The sequence below is a fragment of the Muscardinus avellanarius genome (genome assembly GCF_963383645.1).
Source record: "Muscardinus avellanarius genome assembly, chromosome: 9".
In the NCBI taxonomy this organism is placed as follows: Eukaryota; Metazoa; Chordata; class Mammalia; order Rodentia; family Gliridae; genus Muscardinus; species Muscardinus avellanarius.
The window spans coordinates 5,323,108-5,341,900 of record NC_137795.1 but is presented as its reverse complement, the minus strand read 5'-3'; the positions used below and the strand labels follow the sequence as shown (position 1 = coordinate 5,341,900).

Here is an 18,793-nt window from a genome sequence, read left to right as displayed (position 1 = left end):
GGCTTTGCTCCACCTGCTTCTCCTTTTACAGGGCGGAACTCGGTGCCACGCTGCGGTTAGGACGCTCTGCACCCGGGCAGTTCCCGGAGCCCGAGAGAGGCTCTCAGTGAAGCCCTGTCCTGACCCTGCCTGCCTGGCCCGCCCCAGCAAATCCGAGTGCCTTGCTAGCAGCCTCCAGAAGCTAAGTCCTCAGACAGCATTGTACCCTTCCTGACCTGAGGGGCCGTGGAAACGTCTTCATGGTATTGTGACCTTGCTCATTCCTTCTGCAGAGGTGGGCTGAGCTCTTGCCCACGGCCAGCCTGCTCTGAGGGGCCCCGCAGGGCAGAGATGATGACAGAGACCTTGAGCACTTGGACGAGCACTGCATTGACCTGACGCCTCACGCATACTGTGCCAGGCAGGATAACATAAGGGTCAGAGGCAGGACTCCAGAGCCGTCCTCAGCTGAGTTCAACCCCGACTGTTAGCAAGTTAGCAAGGAGGGAACTCCTGCTGCCTGTGTGCAGGGGCTGTTGGTGTGGCTGCTAGCTTTTTTTTTTTTCCTTGCTGCAAGAAACAGGGACACACTGAGGCACACACCTGTAATCCCAGTACTTGGGAAGTTGAGACAGGAGGACAAAAAGTTTGAGGCCAACCTTAGCAACTTAGCAAGACTCTGTTTCTAAATAAAAAACAAAAAGGGCTGGGGTGTAGCTTTAAGGTAGAATGTCTCTGGGTTCAATTCCCAGAGAAGGAGGAGGAGGAGGAGGAGGAGGAGGAGGAGGAGGAGGAGGAGGAGGAGGAGAAAAATAAGAGGAGGAAGAAGAAGAGGAAGGGGAAGGAGGAGGAGGAGGAAGAGGAAGAGGAGGGGAAGGGGAAGAAGGAGGAGGAGGAAGAGGAGGAGGAGAAGAAGAAGGAGGAGGAGAAGAAGGAGGAGAAGGAGAAGGAGGAGGAGGAGGAGAAGGAGGAGGAGGAGGAGGAGGAAGAGAAAAAGGAGGAGGAGGAGGAGGAGGAGGAGAAGAAGAAGGAGGAGGAGGGGAAGGGGAAGAAGGAGGAGGAGGAGAAGGAGGAGGAGGAGGAAGAGGAGGAGGAGAAGAAGGGGAAGAAGGAGGAGGAGGAAGGGGAGGAGGAGGAAGAGGAGAAGATGATGATGAAGAAAAAGAAGAGGAGGAAGAAGAAGGGGAAGAAGGAGGAGGAGAAGGAGGAGGAGGAGGAGAAGGAAGAGGAGCGGAAGGGGAAGAAGGAGGAGGAGGAGGGGAAGGGGAAGAAGGAGGAGGAGGAGGAAGGGGAGGAGGAGGAGAAGGAGGAGGATCAGTCTTTGTAAGGTTATAAGTCATTTTAACCAGTTACTAGCAAGTTTGCCGGCCTCTCTCGCCTCCATCTCCTCAAAGCGAGAATCCCTCCTCAGCGTGTTGCTGGCAGGATCGCGTTCACGCGTGTCTAGGCCTGGGCTGCATGCAGCAGATCCTCGGTCACTGTCAATCTTTCCATCTTCGCTCTCATCTCCAGTGCAGAGTCAAATGCTGCTGCTGTACAGGAGAGGAAAGCGAGGCCGCTCCGTGCCCTCAGAGCTGCAGCAGAGCAGGGAGACGGGCCTGAGTGAAGGGACCCGCGTGGAAGGGGAAATGCAGGGCCCCGTGGGTCCCACTCTCCGAGGGCACCCTTGGGCCCCGGTCACAGCGATCACTGAGGCGTCTGCGCCACCGGGCACCCTCTGCAGTAGGTGATAACAGAAACACGTGCTCAGAGCCTCTTTCTTAGGGCATTTCAGTTGAGACACACAGAGGAATACAGACTCCGAATACCTCAGAAACACAAGTAGTGGCCAGACGTTCTCTGCACCCACCCAGCATGGCGTCCCTTATTTGGTGTGTTCTTTGAATACACCCCACCACACGAACAGACATCGCCTCAGTCTGCCCTTGGGGAAAACAAGCACAGTCCAGTTTAGCAAGAACTGCTTTGTTCTGTGCAAAATTCTTGAGCAGTGCCCGAGTGCAGAGGCCCCCCTGCCTCGAGGATGAACATTGCTGTTTGCTCCCAGGACAAGCCCACAGAATTTGGCCTCTGTTCTAACTGCTGAGAGCTGGCCCAAGAAGCAGGATCTCAAGAAAATCATTCCCCATCACCACACTGGCCTTCTGATTAATCTCTCTCTCTCTCTCTCTCTCTCTCTCTCTCTCTCTCTCTCTCTCTTTCTTTCTTTCTTTCTTTTTGGGGTACTGGGGTTCTGAGGATGGAACCCAGGGGCATTCTACCTCTGAGCTACACCCCCAGCCCTAATTTTATTCTTTATTTTGAAGCAGGGTCTCACTGAGTTGCAGAGGGCCTCACTAAGTAGCTGCGGCTGTCTGCGAACCGTGATCCTCCGGTCTCAGCCTCCCAAGTACTAGGATTATAAGCGTGTGCCACCACGCCCGGCGGGTTTCACTCTTTTCTAAGATGCCCAATGGATGGGAACCACCATTCACCTCTTAAACGTGTGCAAAAAAATGACACCGCTTCCCGCGAACTGGTGTTGCAACACCAGCAGATAAAATTCCAAGGGGATCTGAGTCCAATTCCAGAAAGCATTCTTTAACAACATACTTGGGAGGTTGAGACAGGAGGACTGAAGGTTTAAGGCCAACCGTAGCAATTTAGCGAGACCTTGTTTCATTCTCTTAAATGTGTTGCAAAATAAACGGCACAGTTCCCATAAACTGGTGTTGCAACAGCAGCAGATAAAATTCCAAGTGGATCTGATTCCGATTCCAGAAAGCATTCTTTGAGGACGTAGCAGGTGCTACTTAAGAGTCACAATCCAAGGTTTAATTTTTTTTTCTTTATTTTTAAACAGTGAGCTCGATGGAGTCCGGCGATTCTGCAAGTTTTTCTGCTGCGGATGCTTTCTGTGCATAAGTTGGAAACAAGGGGAAATGTAAAGCAAAGCAAGGCCAGCTTTGGAATCTGGCCCAGTTCATCTGCTTCAGCCCCTTCCAGTTTCTCTCTCCCCAGTCTCTTTCCCCATCCTGAGATGTCAGTTCTCAAACAGTCTGCTGCTCAGGAATCTTGGTGGCCCCAGAAAAGGCCAATGATTTTAAATTCACAGGAAGGAGTGGCTTATGAGACCAAACTTGACTGACCAATAAAAGTTTGTGCAGAATTTCCCACCCCTTCCTGGAAGGCCACCTGTGACATTTAAACAGCTCAGGTGTTCCTCCGAGGAGCCCGATGACTGCCCTTCCCTCCCTCCTTGCCCTGACTCCTGGAATGTGGGCCCAAGCACACGGAGTTACTTGGGAAGCTTCAGAGCCCCGTGTGCCATTTACCTATGGGTGACTCTGTTTCTCCTGGCATTATGGAAAACAGTGGCTGCCCGTCAGCCCAGGCCACACACGACTCCAGCGCAGGGTGCCTCGTGCATACTTGTGATGGATAGATACAGTGTGAGCCAGAAATAAGCCACAGCTGTTTGAGTTGCTGAGGTTTTTGCATGACCTGTCACCGTGGCACAACCTTGCCCAACGTTTTGACTGATATAATCATTCTAGACAAAAGAAAATTGAGGCCCAAGAGGGTGAGTGATTGTCTGAGGCCAGTATGACTGGAAGCAGAGCAGGAGGAGACGTCCGGTCCAGGAAGCTCGCCACAGGCCTCTCCCTCCCCTCGCAGGACTGCGGCTGCTATAACACAGAAACCCACTGCGTTCATTAGAGGATGAGTTCAACAAGTACCTTGAACTGAGGACTTTTAACTCAAAGATCCCATTGGCATAGAAAGAAAATGCTGAGCGCCCCTTCAACTAAAGGATGGTTCATTAAAACCAAACCCACTTGCCGGCCGTGGTGGCGCACGCTTGTAATCCCCGTGCTTGGGAGGCGGAGACAGGAGGATGGCGCAGGTTCGAAGCCAGCCTCTCTGGCTTAAGAGACCCTGTTTCCAAATAAAAATATAAAAGATAGGTGTCTGGGAGTGTAGCTCGGAGGTAGAAGGGCTTCCAGGACCCCCAGTACCACCAAACAACAACGACAACAAAAACCACTCACCCCAGAGGCCAGGCGCTTCCTGCACACCCAGAAATAAGTCAAAAGCTCACCCTGGCTTGGTGAAATATCGAGACAAACCTTATGGGCTTAAGGTGGGAGCAGGTTTATTTTATCTTTGATTCAGGAGGAGGCAATCCACTTACGGACCGGTTTGAAAGAAGAAATCTAAAGTGAAAAACCAACAACTCCCCCAAATAGTACAGGGCAAAAGTCAACGAAGCCAACTCTCGAGTAGGTTTTGTTTTGTTTTTTTGTTTGTTTGTTTTGGTGGTACTGGGGTTCCTGGAAGCCCTTCTACCTCTGGGTTACACTCCCAGACCTATTTTACACTTTTTTAAAATTTGGAAACAGGGTCTTTTAAGCCAGTGTGGCTGGTTTCGAACCTGCGCGATCCTCCTATCTCTGCCTCCCAAGCGCGGGGTTTACAAGCGTGCGTCAACACACCCGGCGTAGTTTTTGTTTTTAATCCAAGAATCTCAAGCAAAACTATATTGAAGAAATGCTTCATGATTACAAATATTCTAACATGTCCTTGATCTTATATTGCAGCTCAGCTGCCTCTGTGTAACCTTCTGACCCTGAGCACTGTAATTTTTGCTTGTTTTTTAATTATTATTTGGGGGATTGAACCCAGAGGCATTCTATCTCCAAGTTACACCTGCAGCCCTTAATTATTATTTATTTAATTTTATTGCACATTAATCCTTTATAATTCTGATCTGGAAAAGAAGATTTAGTACAGTTATGCTTAAAATGGGCACTGGTCCCATGTGGCAGGACCAAACCACTGGATCGTGATTCAGAAACCAGATACAGTGAAAGGCGCATGGCTATGATCAAGACGCATCTCACCGCGGCAAAACAAGGCAGAGGAGGGACAGTAAAATACACAGCAGGATGCACTCCTGCCCGTAGGGAGAGGCCAAGGAGCTTACCCAGTAAACATCTGAGGAATGATTTACTTTCTGGTGAATACAGGGACTATTTAAAATTCAGCCGGGCGTGGCGGATGCTTGTAATCCCCGCGCTTGGGAGGCAGAGACAGGAGGATCGCGCAGTTTCAGAGCCAGCTGCGCGCGCTGGCTTAGGAGACCCTGTTTCCAAATAAAAATGTAAAAATAGGTCTGGGAGTGTAGCCCGGAGGTAGAAGGGCTTCCAGGAACCCCAGTACCACACACAAAAAAATAAAATTCAGATGGGAGCCACGGGTCCCCATCGGCAGCTACAGCCTAAGATGTCTACAGAGGTGGTGAGCATGGCAAGCCCAGGAGAAGTGCAGAGGAATGGAGAAAGGGTGTTCCTCGGGACAGTCTCCTGTCGCTGCCACCTCTTGGCCTTCCTGGGGCAGCCACAGCTTCCATGGCTCTATGGACAGTCTCTTCATCCACCAGGACCTGCGTGGTCTTGATGGGCTTCAAGTTCTTATCCAACTCATAGACAGGGGAATACCAGCCGGCCGGTTCAGCTCCACGCCAGCCTCTTCAGACACACCCTCCAGATGTTTCACGCTGCCCCAAAGGCTGCTGCCCTGGACGAGTTCTTCATCCCAGAAGGGCAGATTCCTTCAGACTCTTACAGGAGGATAGCTGATCTGTGAGGTCTGCATGCCTGCCATTCTTGCTAACAGTGCTATAGGTAGGAAGATCGGGCTGCATCGGAGGCGGTGGGGTATCACAGGAGCACCTCCAGAGCTTTTCCTGGGCCTCACCGTGCTTGGGAACAGTTTCTGCTTTGTTTAGACCAGCCAGACCCCCAGAATGTCGCTCACTGAGGCGCCAAGACTGCTGGGAGCAAGGTCTGGTCAAGGGCCTCCAGCACTGACCAGAGCGCCTGGACTGCTCTTTTCTGCACTGCGGTAAAGCAGATGTCAAACTCATACCCAGCTTCTCGCAGCGCCTGCCTGTGTGCTTCACCTCCTCGTGGCCCAGAGGGCTCAGGTCGGCGTCATAGCAACCACTAAAGCAGTTCTCCAGGTTCCAGGCACTCTCACTGTGCCAGATCAGCACCGGCTTGTAGTGGCCATGGCAGGGGGCTGGCGATGCGGCGCCAGCTGAGGCTTACTGAGATTCCCGAGTCACTCTTTTTTATTTTTTGTTTTGAAATAGGGGTCTCTCTAGGTTACTGAGAGTCTTGCTATGTTGCTGAGGCTGGCCTTGAACCTGCGATGCTCCTGTCTCCTCGGCCTCCCCAATACTGGGATTATAGGCATGCACCACAACACTGGGCTCTGAGCAGTGGTTTTCTGTTTGTTTGTTTTTGGTGTTGTTTTGTTTGCGGTACTGAGGATTGAACCCAGGGAGGGACATTCTACCTCCAAGCTCTCTAAGCTACACCCTCAGTCCTATCTAATTTTTATTCTTTATTTTGAAACAGGGTCTCACTACGTTGCAGAGGGCCTCACTAAGGAGCTGAGGCTGTCCTCAAACCTGTGATGCTCCTGTCTCAACCTCCCAAGTACTGGGATTATAATGTGCTCCATTGCGCCCGGCTCCTAGCAGTGTTTTAATTTTGATTTCCCACCCGCAGGTTTTCTGATGACAGGTGGACTTCACTCTTTCCCAAACAGTTACCAAGGGAACCACTGATCTCTCCCTTTCTGCTAAAGGAACAGCCTTCTGCTAAAGTCAAACCAGCAACATCTACAGCAAAGCCCTAACATGTCATGCACAGTATGGACTTCCAGAACATTCTGTCCATCACAGTCCTGGATAACTGGAATATATGATTGGCAGTTTACTTATCAAATTTAAATAAGCTAAAACCACTATTCCCTGCCTACCTCAAGTAGGCGCTTGCTCAACTCAGAGTTGATATTATCCAGATAGCAAAATATCAGTTAGAACATTCTGGCTCCATCAACTTGACCATAACCCCCAGCATAATTTGAGGACATATCCATAACTGCTGAAGATAGTGTCTGGATTCTCCTCTGAGAAGCTACTTCTCAATGGCCATGGTGGCACATGCCTGTAATTCCAGTACTTGGGAGACTGAGATAGGAGGATCACAGGTTTGAGGCTAGTCTCAGCAACTTAGTAAGACGATATTTTTTTAAAAAATTAAGAAATTTAAAGCCGAGAACTTCCGGGAAGATGGCGACCGAGAAAAGCGGGGCTTAAGAGTCCCGCTAACAACCAATCTCCATTACCACAAAAAGAGCGCCTTTCATAGCCAGAAAACACCATCACCAGAAAAACAAAAAAAAACCACCAGGCTCCAGAGAGAAAGCCGACTGAGAACAGAGCTCAGGGCCACAGAGGAGACACACGAGCCCGAGGACGCGGCAGCAGCGCCATACTGCCGGCGGCAGCGGCGAACTCAACGGACGGCTACAGCAAGCCAGGTGAGCCGCTGCGGAACAGCCAGGCGGGATCTTTCGGCGCAGACAGCATTTAAAGCTCCCAGTGGCTGAGCTCAGCACACGCTGCAGGGATTCAGAGTGGAAATCAAAACCAGAGAAGAAAAAATACGCCAGCCTCATGGCCGAGGGCGTGGCAGAGGCGCCATATTGCCACCGGCGGCGGCAGCAGCAGTGAATTCACCGAATACAGTACAGCTACATCTGCGTACTCAAGAACAGTGAGTCAAATTGCGGGCCACAGAGGAGAAATCGCAGTATTGGGCCTCCTGGGACTTGACCCAGTGAGGGAGTGGTGGTGGCAGAGATATCACACCATAGGAGAACGTGCAACCTGGCACCCCCCATAGTTTAAAGCAGCCTCTATCGACTCCCTGGGTCGGAGACTCTGTGATACAACCCAGTAAAGGAGTAGTGGGGTCTGAGATAATACAGACTCGAGATCCAGAGCACCTTAAGTGAAGCCATAGTGACCCAAGGGAAGAACCCAGAGAAGGCACAAACCTCCGAAATCATGGGAAAGAGGAATAACACTGGAGTAATGAATGTGCACAACCCCACAACATCAGAACCTGATAAAACAGAAAATCAGAGATTTCTAGAAGATCAAATCAGGAAAATAACTGTAGAAATAATAGAGGTGCTTCGAAAAGAACTCAGAGAGAGCCAAAAAGAGATAAAGGATGCAATTAATGAAGTAAAGGCCTCAATTCAAAGCACAAACAACCGATTAGACCACATGGGGAACAGAATCTCACTCTTAGAAGATGAGCAATCCAAAAATGAATGCATAGTTTCTAATCTAGAAAAAAATATCCAACAGCAGGAATCTGACATTGAAGAAATATGGGCCCATCTTAAGAGAGCTAACCTAAGAATAATTGGAATAGAGGAGGGAAAAGAAAGTGAAACCAAAGGGATCAACAATCTCTTCAAGGAAGTAATAGCAGAAAATTTTCCAAATTTAGAGCAAGAGGTTGATACACAGATCCAGGAAACTTATAGAACTCCCTTTAGACAGGATCCGAGAAGAGGATCCCCACGCCACATAATTGTCAAAATGACCACTGTGGAAGCCAAGCAGAGAATCTTAAAGGCAACAAAAACAAAGGGCCAACTGACATTCAGAGGCAAACCAATTAGAATCACTCCAGACTTCCCAAACCAAGTCATGAGAGCCAGAAGGGCTTGGAGTAACATATTCCAAACTCTGAAAGAAAACAACTTCCAGCCAAAAATTTCCTATCCAGCAAAACTTTCTATCAGATGGAGAAATAAGAAGCTTCCATGACAAACAGAAACTGAAGGAATTTATGTCTTCAAAACCAGCGCTAGAGAAAATACTCAAAGAGATTAACTACAAAGAAGAAATAGGTAACACTCACCAGAACCAGAGAAACAAGATTTTCCATCCAACAGACAATTAAGATTGGTTATCTGTGGAGATTCATTATTTATGTTAGTCTTTTACCTATCTCTAAATTGTATTGTTTGCCTTTATTGTTGTTAATTTTTAGGATTTCTAGTTGGAATATTAATATACCTTCAGATATAACATTTGGAAATATTTTATCCAATTCTATTAGTAACTTTTAACTCTGTTTACATTGTCTTTGGATATACAATATTTTCTTTTATTTTTTAGGGAGTTTGTATATTCTTCTGTTGCCTGTGCCATTGAAATCATATCCAAGAAATCACTGCCAATTTCAATGTTGTGAGGTTTTATGACCCAGATTTTCTCCTAAAAGTTTATAGTCTTAAGATTTATATTTAGGTCTTTTATCTATTTTGAGTTAATACTTGTATATGGGATTAGGTAAAGGTCCAATTTTATTCTTTTCCATGTAATTATTATTTTTCAACAATATTTAGTTAAAATATTATTATTTCCACCACCAAATGTTCGTGGAAACCTTGTCAAAAATAACTTGACAATATAGGGAAGAATTTAGCTCTAGGCTTGTATTTAACTTCAATGGTCTATATATCTGCCTTTAGAACAGTACTACACTGTTTCAATTATTGTAGCTTTATATGGTTTGAAATCAGAAAATATATATCTGCTAGCTTTGTTCTTTTTCAAGATCGTTTTGGGTATCTAGAATTCATATTCCATATTAGGATAGATTTTTTTCTGAAAAATAAATATATAAATATATGATAGTTTCACCTAAAAAACCAGAAAAAAATATGCTCTAGTAAGAAAGAAAGCAAAAAGAAATATTGAAATGCTATCTTTAAATCATCAAACACTTGGTATCAGACAAATGAAACTGTTATGTGAGATTATCATTTTTAATTTTGGATAAATTGCTATAATACTAGATGTCAACCACTAAGCCAAGCATGGGAAGGAGGGATGGGGAGAGAATGGGGTGGGGATCGGGTGGGGGCTGACTGGGCAATGTGTGCATGTATGTCTACAAAAGTTTGTATCCCACTATGATGTATGAATACAGTGCACCAATAAAATAAAATTAAAAAAATAAATAAATAAATTTAAAGCCGAGTGTGGTGGCACACTCACTTTAACCCCAGCATTTGGGAGGCTGAGACCCGGAGTATCGCGGTTCGCGCACAGCCTCAGCTACTTAGTGAGGCCCTCTGCAACTCAGTGAGACCCGGTTTCAAAATAAAGAATAAAAAATAGGGGAGGGGGTGGAGCTCAGAGGTCGAATGCCCCTGAGTTCCATCCCCAGAATAAATAAATAAATAAATAAATAAATAAATAAATAAATAAATAAATAAATTTAAAGGGCTGTTCTGACCCTCTGTCAGGCCATCGGAGAGCATATTTAAGTTCCCAGATCTTGAGGCTGAGACATGTGGCAGAGAATGCACCAAGACAGAGCGCAGGGTGGGGGCTCTCTGACCCCAGCGCCTGGACACCCCTGACCTCCCCTGATGACCCAGGAAACCAACACTCCTCTTCCAAACCTTTTCTGGAGAAACAGTTTGGAGGCCACAGGCTTTTCAGGGAGGGCCTAGGCAGGGCGACACCTTTAAAAAAATAAATAAATAAAATAAAAAAATAAAAAAATTAAATAGGGCTGGGAGTGTAGTTGAGAGATAAAATGCCCCTGGATTCTAGAGAGAGGATTGGGGGAGAGAACAAAAAAGAAGAAGAAGAAAAGAAGAAGCTACTTCTCAAATCACATTCATTTTGGTGAATTTAACCCACAACCTTCTCAGAGGAGGAGTTTTGCAAGTGATGATGACAGTTACGCTGTTTGCATTGACATGAACCATTCAGCTATCTAGGGATAAGCTAAGGATGTGAACAGTATGCCCCCGTTATGCTTCAAATTGAATGGCGAGGCAGGACTAACCTATTCCAACAGCAGTCTAACAGAAAGTTCATGCCAAGAGTTTTTTCAATATCATAGAGCTGCCCAGGGACACATATGATTGGTCAACTCAAATGGGGACCTCCTTTCTCAACTGCATAATCCACATATTTGCTTGGGAGGCTGAGACATGAGGATTCCAGATTTGCAGTCAGCCTCAGCAACTTAGCGAGACCCTGTTTCAAAATAAAAAATAAAATAAAATAGGGTTGAGCATGCAGCTCAGAGGTAGAATAATCCTGAATTCAATCTTCAGTGCCAAAATTTAAAAAATCCACATTTTAGGAGGTTTTTCCTCTGTTTTTCTTGTTCTGTTTTCAATTTGTTAAGGAACTTAATCTGGAAAACAAGCTCCATCTGGTATGCCTCTGCCACACCAGAAAACTACTGACAGTCCCCTCTGGAGAATATCCTGTAGGTACATGAAGCCACAATGATTATTGGCCACTTTTAAGCTCCATTAACACTCATCAACTTTGGGGATCTGGAAGCATTTGATCAATCACTAAGAATTTCAAAGCAAATAAAAGTCAGCCAATCCCTCTCAATATCTCTCCCCCTCTCTCTCTCTCTCAAGAGAGAGCACCATATAATTTGAACCCCAGAGCACTGTGCCCGCCCCTCTGCCCACAAAGAAAGGAATGTAGACACACGCGGCCTACGCAAGCACTGGGGTGGGCCCATGACGAAATGCAGACAGCCAAACACTGCCTGCCCCTTCTGGAAAGCTGAATGGCTGCCTCGCCTGCCTCTGCGTCAAGCATCTCTGTCTCTGGCCAAAAACCCCTGCTCAGAATGCATGGAGGCCCAGCCTCTGCTCAGCTGGGATTTCAGAATAGAAAACAATGTTGCCCAGCATACTCATTTTACTGCTGAGGAAACCGAGACCCTCGGCAGGGCAGAGACTTGCCTATCAGCCAGGTCTCCCGGTGCCAAAGCAACTGCTGGTTTCCCTTACCTTGGGCTAGAGCAGCCCCAGCGCAGCTGAGAGTTTCTCCCATCTCCCAGCAGAGACTGCCGCCTGTCAGAATGGGGGAAAGGACCGGAGTCCCACCTCTCTGTCGCTCCCCGAGCCCTCTCTGCACTGGGAATCCCTACAGTCTTCTCCCCCAAGCTCTCTCGGAGCAGAGCACCTCTTCCCTAAACTGAGGGTTCTTTCATCCTAATTGACAGTCAGCAGAGGAAGAGACTCTATAGCTCTCCACCACCTGGTTCTAATCACTGTCGGTGTGACTTGGACAAACAGCACGACCCTCTTGTGCTTCTGTCTGTGATCTGTGAAACAGATCTTAACAGTGCCTACCTCGTGGGACCACTGTGAGGGGACAGCGAGTCAACAAGCATTTGTTTAGGACAGTCTGGGTAAGCAGCGGTGCTTACCTGATGAGCATCGTCAGGAGGCACGGGATGGTGGTCCAGGCCAGGACTTCTGTCTGGCCATCTTTGAGGCCCAGCATCTGCCTATAGGAGACGACATCCATCTGGATAGTCAATGAACCTTCAGCACATACAGAAGGCTAGATAAAAGCTGTCCAGTGGATGGATCTGGCCCAGCTCACTGCACACAGCAGGTGCGTCGTCACGCTCACTGAAGAATACGTGCGTCCCCAGAGCTCACAGACTCCCTGAGGGAGAGCCGCCTACTCTCCTGCTAGGTTTGTTAGTGGGTGAGCTCAGATTTGCATCCCCAGCACCTCCTTTTGCTCTAAGTCATTCATATTAACTGCTGCCTTTAAAGGCTAACCAGAGCCCAACTCTCAGTTTTCAAAGCGTTCTGTGTATAAGTGCTTGATATAAGCAGTGCTTAGCTACTGCTGCTGATGGTGCGTCTCCCGCAGTGCCTTTGGGGCCGATTTACAGCTGTTGATCGACATTCTCCTGGTTTGATCCAGGCTTTGAGAAACTGAGTTCCCAAAACATCATGCTTGGTGTTCAATCTCTGAAGCGCCGGTAAAAAAAAAACATTTTAGTAAGGAGTGCCTGCAGCAGACAACAAATCCTTGCATCAGAAACCCGGGTCCTAGACCTCCACAGAAGGGTTAATTGATTCTGCGTAAGGAAGTGCTGTCGAAGGGGCAGATCTGGAAGCTGGAAGCTACCTGGAGGTGGCACTTTGGACTGACGCAGAAAGTGTCTGGGGCTTGTCAAATAAAAAGCAGTGCGCTAGAACAAAATACATTAGTCACCACGGAAGCTTGGGCTGAAACTTGGCCGTGAGCAAATAAACACCCTGCTGACTGCTGGCCAAAGTGCTTAGCTGCAGCCTGAACTTACATGCACAGCCAGCCAGCATCTGGCTCACAAACCTAACACAGGGCTCAGCCGGACAGAAGCTGGGCGTCCCTGTGCAATTTCCTTAGTGTGTGAGGGACAATCACATACTAAGAAGATGACAGACCATAAAACCTAACAGCCTGAGCGAGGTCCCAGCTTACCGAGAAGACCGCCCAACCTGCAGAGATACCCTGGGGGACGAGGGATGGATCCATTCAGATGCCCACTGCAAGCCAGCAATGATGGTAAGGGGCTTGGTCCTATAAAGCTCCAAAATCCACTGGCCTGAAACTCCAAATAAAATATTTCTTTTTTTTTTTTCTCGAAAGCCTGCGTTTCCCAATTGTATGCAAATTCCCCAGTAGACAAATTTGAATTTTGCTTAGATAGGAGCTACCTGGCATTCTGTGCCCAAAGCCCCTGACCTCCATCCCCAATCTCCCTCCATTCTTTTAGGCCTTTCATTCCTGCTTCCAGGAGCCAGGATGGACTCAAATCCACCAGACACTCTCCCCTGAGGCTCCTGATGAAGAAAGCTGGGCATCTGGGAGGAATCACCCCCTGTCCAGAGCAGGTGTGGCAGGCCGGGCACACTTGGCTCTGAATCCTGGTCCTTCCCTCTTTCTCTTTGTTTGAGACTCTGTTCCTTTGTTTACAAATTGGAAGACACGTTGTTTCAGAATTGTTTCACACTTTAACACAGATTTATAATGTTTACAGGTAGGGCTCCTGAGCCGGGCATGGCAGGTGCCTTATAATCCCAATACTTGGGAGGCTGAGACAGGATCACAGCTTCAAGGCTGGCCTCAGTAACTTAGACCCTAGTTTTTCAAACTGAAAAATCAAACAGGGCTGGGGATGTAGCTCAGAGGTAAAATGCCCCTGGGTTCAATCCCTAGTTTCACAAAAATAAAAAATAACAAAAACAAAAGTAGGGGCTGCGCTGGCTTAAATATTTGTCCACCAGAATGTATCTGTTAGAAACTTAATTCTAAAAGTCATAGGTTTTGTTTTGTTAGTCGTGGTGGGGATCAAACCAGGGTTCCCACACATGCAAGGCAAGGGCTGTACCACAAAGCTACACCCCCAGAAAAGTCATACGTGAATGGTATATGGAGGGGGGCCTTGGGAAGTGGCTGGGTCTTGGGGTCTCTGCCATGATGAAGGATTAGCCCACTGATGGATTAAAGGATTAATGGGTCAGTGGGCATTATGGTATGGATGTTAAATGTCCCCCAGAAGCCATAAACTCAAAAGTCTTGTCTGCTGGCCTCTGGTGCTACTGGGAAGTAGGGTATTCTTTAACCTTTAACCTTTAGGTGGGGCCTAGTGGTAGAAGTTAGCCATGGGGACATGCCCTCGAGGGACGTGGGACTGACCCCTTCGCTCTCTCTGCGCTCCAGTCACAATGGGACAGCAGTTTCCTCTGCGGCCTGCTCAGGGCCACGGTGCTCTGCCTATGTGGGCCAAGGTCAGCAGAGCCAAGCCACCGCGGACTAAGACCTCTGAGACTGAGTCAAAATAAGCTTTTCACCGGGCGTAGTGGCGCACGCTTGTATTCCCCACACTTGGGAAGCTGAGACAGGAGGATTGTACAGGTTCGAAGCCAGCCTCATCTACTTAGTGAGGCTCTCAGCAACTCAGTGAAACCCTGTTTCCAAATAAAGTATAAAATAGATCTTGGAGTATAGCCCAGAGGTAGAAAGCCTCTGAATTCTACCCCCAGTACCACCAAAATAATAATAAACAACAACAATAATAATAATAATAATATAAATAATAAGCTTTTCCTCCTTTCAAGTTGATTCTCTTGGGGTTTTGTCACAGCACTGGCAAGCCCACACAGAGGGTGACCAAGGGAGTGGGCTAGCTATCACAAGAGTGGATAGACACAATGGTTTTCTATTTTCTGGACAAAGAAATGGAGATTCAGAACGCAGTGGAAGAAAGCAGGATTCCGAGCCTGGAGTGCCCCACCCACAGCACCTCCTCTGGAGTTTTCTGAGACAAATGAGCACGAGCCACTTGGGTGGTCTCTTGCGAGCCCCTCCCCTCCCTCTCTGCAGAGTGTGCAGGACCAGCAAGCTCACTAGGTGTGGACCTTGAACTTGACCTCGGACCTTGGACTCCCAGCGTCCACAACTGGGAGAGAAAATTTCCTCATCAATGATATCATCTCAGGTATTACGTTATAGCAACAGAAAACAGACTAAGTTGGAAGTGTAAATTATCTTTTTCCTGTGGATTAATGATAGGGAAAGGATGTGGGGGCGGGGAACTCTTCCAGGGCTCCCATTGCACATTAGAATAGAATCTGGAATCCTTGCCCAGCCCAGCCCGCTCGCTCCCTCCTGGTCAGGCCTCCCAGGACAGCCTCCGCTACTCCTCACACCCTGTCTGGAAACAGCTCTTCTTCAAACATGCTGCTTCCTGCATCTGACGTGATTTCACTGTTAGTGTACCCCAAGTCCTGGCTGAGAAGGCTCGTTCCTGAAGAGGCACCCCAGACTCCCCCAATCCCCATACAGCCCCCCTGATCTTCTGTTGCAAGACCTGCTGTCCTTCCCACTGAAAGCACTCTCTGAAACACAGCCCCTTTAAAAATAAAAGCAACTTCCTGTTACCCGCCTTTCTACATCCGGGGCTTCCTTCCGCTCCCTGGCCTGGGCAGGAGCCAGGGTAACAAACTGCAGCATGTCTGTGATTAGCACAGTCCAACTAGTCTACAAATGTGTATCTCCGGTGCCCCCTCCACTTAGCAAAGCTGCTCAGTGCTGAACACAGTGGCACACACCTGCAATCCCAGCAACTTGGGAGGCTGAGACAAGAAGATCGCAGGTTCAAGGCTAGCCTCAGCAACATAGGGAGGCTCTCAGCAATTTAGCGAGACCCTGTTTCAAAATAAAAATTAAAATAGGACTGGGGGTGGAGCTCAGAGGTAGAATGCCCCTGGGTTCAGTTTCTAGTACCAAAATATAAAAGAAAAAGAAAAAAAGAAAAGCTGTTAGGGTCACCCAAAGATTGAAAGTGTGTGTATGTGTGTGCCTGTTACTGGGGATTGAACCTAGGGGCATAGCTCTGAGCTATGCCCCAGCCCTATTTTTTTTTAAATTTTACTTATTCCTTTATTTATTGGTTGACCCCAGAGGATTCTACCTCCAAGATACACCCCCAGCCCGATTTTTAAAATATCTTATTTGGAAACAGGGTATCACTAGGTTGCTGAGAGCCTCACTAAGTTGCCAAGGCTGACTTTGAACCTGTAATCCTGCCATCTCAGCATCCCAAGTACTAAGATTACAAGCATGTGCCACTATGCCCGACTTGTTTTTAATTTCTCAAATAAGGTCTCACAAAGTTGCAGAGGACCTAAGTTGCTGAGGCTGGCCTTGAACCTGCGATCCTTGTGTCTCAGCTTTCCAAGTCTTAGGATTATAGCCATGTGTCACCAAGCCCAGCTCCAAAGAAAGAGATTTGAGACCAAAAAAAAAAAAAAAGGGGGGGGGTCTCTATCTTTCTCAAGGCTGACTTTTGTTTGTTTTTTCTTTTTGTATTACTGAGGGGTGAACCCAGGGCACTCTTCCAGTGAGTGACATTCCTATCCCTTTTTATTATTTTTTATTTTGAGACAGAGTCTTGCTAAGTTGTCTAAGCTGGCCTCAAACTTGCAATCCTCCTGCTGAGAAGAGGATCAGATTAGCTAGGATTACAGGTTCAAGGGAAGCTCTGAATACCCTGGCTTCCTCCACAAACTTGGTCTCCTGGATTTTAACAGAGCCACAGTAGAACCTTCAGTTCTCAGTAACATTAACCACAATTTATAATTAGGTCTTTTCTTGCATCTCTCCACTCCCTCCTCCTCTGCCTTCCCCTCCGCCCAGCTATGGACTGAGTTCCTGTGTTCCCCCAGAGTCCTGATACTGAGTGTGGAGGTGCTTGGTTGGTAGTGAGGCCTTTGGGAAGTGTGGGTCCATTTGAGGTCTTCAGGATGAAAGAAGCCGGCATGAGGCCAGTGTTCTTGTCAGAACTCTGAGGAAGGTCTCTAATTGCCCCTTTCTTGGCCACGTGAGGACACAGTGATGCGGAGACCAAGAAGACAAGAGCTGACCTTGCCAACACCCAAGCCCCTGCGTCCAGCCTCCAGAATTATGGGACATAAGTACGCATCTGTTTAAGCCCCCCAGTCTACAATAATTGTTATAAAGACCATCTCCAGTCACGTGCAAGCTCCATCAGGCCAAAGCTGGTCCTGCATCCTTCACGGCTGCATCCCAAGTTTTTAGTAGGCTCGTGGTCCCAGCAAGACCTTCTGATAATACTTGTTGAGTTAAGAGACTTCTGGGAAGATGGCGACCGAGAAAAGCGGGGCTTAAGAGCCCCGCTAACAACCAATCTCTATTACCACAAAATCAGTGCCTTTCATAGCCAGAAAACACCATCACCAGAGAAACAAAAAAATCACCAGCCCCAGAGAGGAGGGGGACTCAGAACGGAGCTCAGAGCCACAGAGGAGATACTCTGGCCTCACGCCCGAGGACGCAGCAGCAGCGCCTTACTGCCGGCGGCAGCAGCGAGTTCACCGGACGGCTACGGCTACAGACCAACGCACTCAACAGCCCACCAGGCTCCAGAGAGGAGCGGTGGGCAGCGAGCCGAGTGCACCAATAAAAAATAAAAAATAAATAAAAAAAATACTTGTTGAGTTCATGTGTTGGAGATCTGAAGCCCCAAAGAGCCAGGAAGAACTGCCAGGAAAGCCAGGGAGAAGGATCACACCACCAAGAAAGCCAAAAGATGTCTTCCCCAAGGTGCTAAAGCTTCACAACTCTCTCAGCTGAGAAGCTGCTCTTCTGAGCGCCCAGCTTCCACTGACATGGCTCTGGGAAGACTGCCGGAATGTCAAAAGCAGGGTGGGCTTAGAACAGGCCCCCATGCTTTCAGTGGAATACTACTTCAATACTGCTGCTGTGCACCTGAGTCCCATCTCTGGAACTCCTGGTCTCTCTGTCTGTCTGTCTGTCTGTCTCTCTCTCTCTCTCTCTCTCCCTCTGTCTTTCTGTGTATCACTGAGGATTAATCCCAGAGGCATACTACCTCTGAGCCACTGAGCGGTACTGGAGGTAGAATGCAGGGGCATTCTATCTCTGAGCTACACCCCCTGCCCTACTTTTTAGTCTTCATTTTGAAACAGGGCCTCACTAAGTAGCTGAGGCTGCCATTGAACCATGATCCTCCTGTCTCAACCTCCCAAATTCTGAGTTACAAGCACGTGCCACCATGCCTGGCTTGTAGCACTATTTTATTTTGAAACAGGGTCTTACTAAGTTGCTGAGTGTCTCACTAAATTTCTGAGGCTGACCTCAACTGAATCTTTGATCCTCCTGTCTCAGCCTTCTAAGTCGTGGGGTTACAGGTTTATGCCACCATGCCAGGCCCCGGGCCTGGTTTCTGTGCTCCCAAACACCCACACCCCTAGCTGGGAAAAGGATGCTCCACTGCACTGGGGCTAACGATCTCAGTGCACCCAGATGACGTTTATGACAAAACAAACATCAGAATCCAAACTTAACAATGTTCATCAATACCATTTTCGGGGGTTCTCTTTTCTTTCTTTTTTTCTGTTGATGTTAAGTCAAACAATCCAAGCAGTGGTTGAGGTTTAGAGGTAACCCGAGGGGACAGGAGGAGGAAGGACCCATGCGCACTTCATAAACAGCCAGCTCTTTGGAAGCTGGACCCTGTGTCCACACAGAGCAGAGGCACACCCTGCGTTGATTACAGGAGGTGGTGGGCTGGGGAGG

The 18,793-nt window shown here is 47.9% G+C and overlaps 1 pseudogene across 1 annotated transcript; it reads right to left on the bottom strand.

Moving 5' to 3' along the window:
• Positions 1-1,422: 1,422 nt before the first annotated feature.
• Positions 1,423-12,199, bottom strand: LOC308267257 (phosphoglycerate mutase 1-like; annotated as a pseudogene). The gene is made up of 5 exons: positions 12,099-12,199; positions 11,677-11,739; positions 10,309-10,313; positions 5,338-6,042; positions 1,423-1,553 (listed from the first exon to the last, which is right to left on the bottom strand). The product of its transcript is annotated as a phosphoglycerate mutase 1-like (transcript).
• Positions 12,200-18,793: the final 6,594 nt, after the last annotated feature.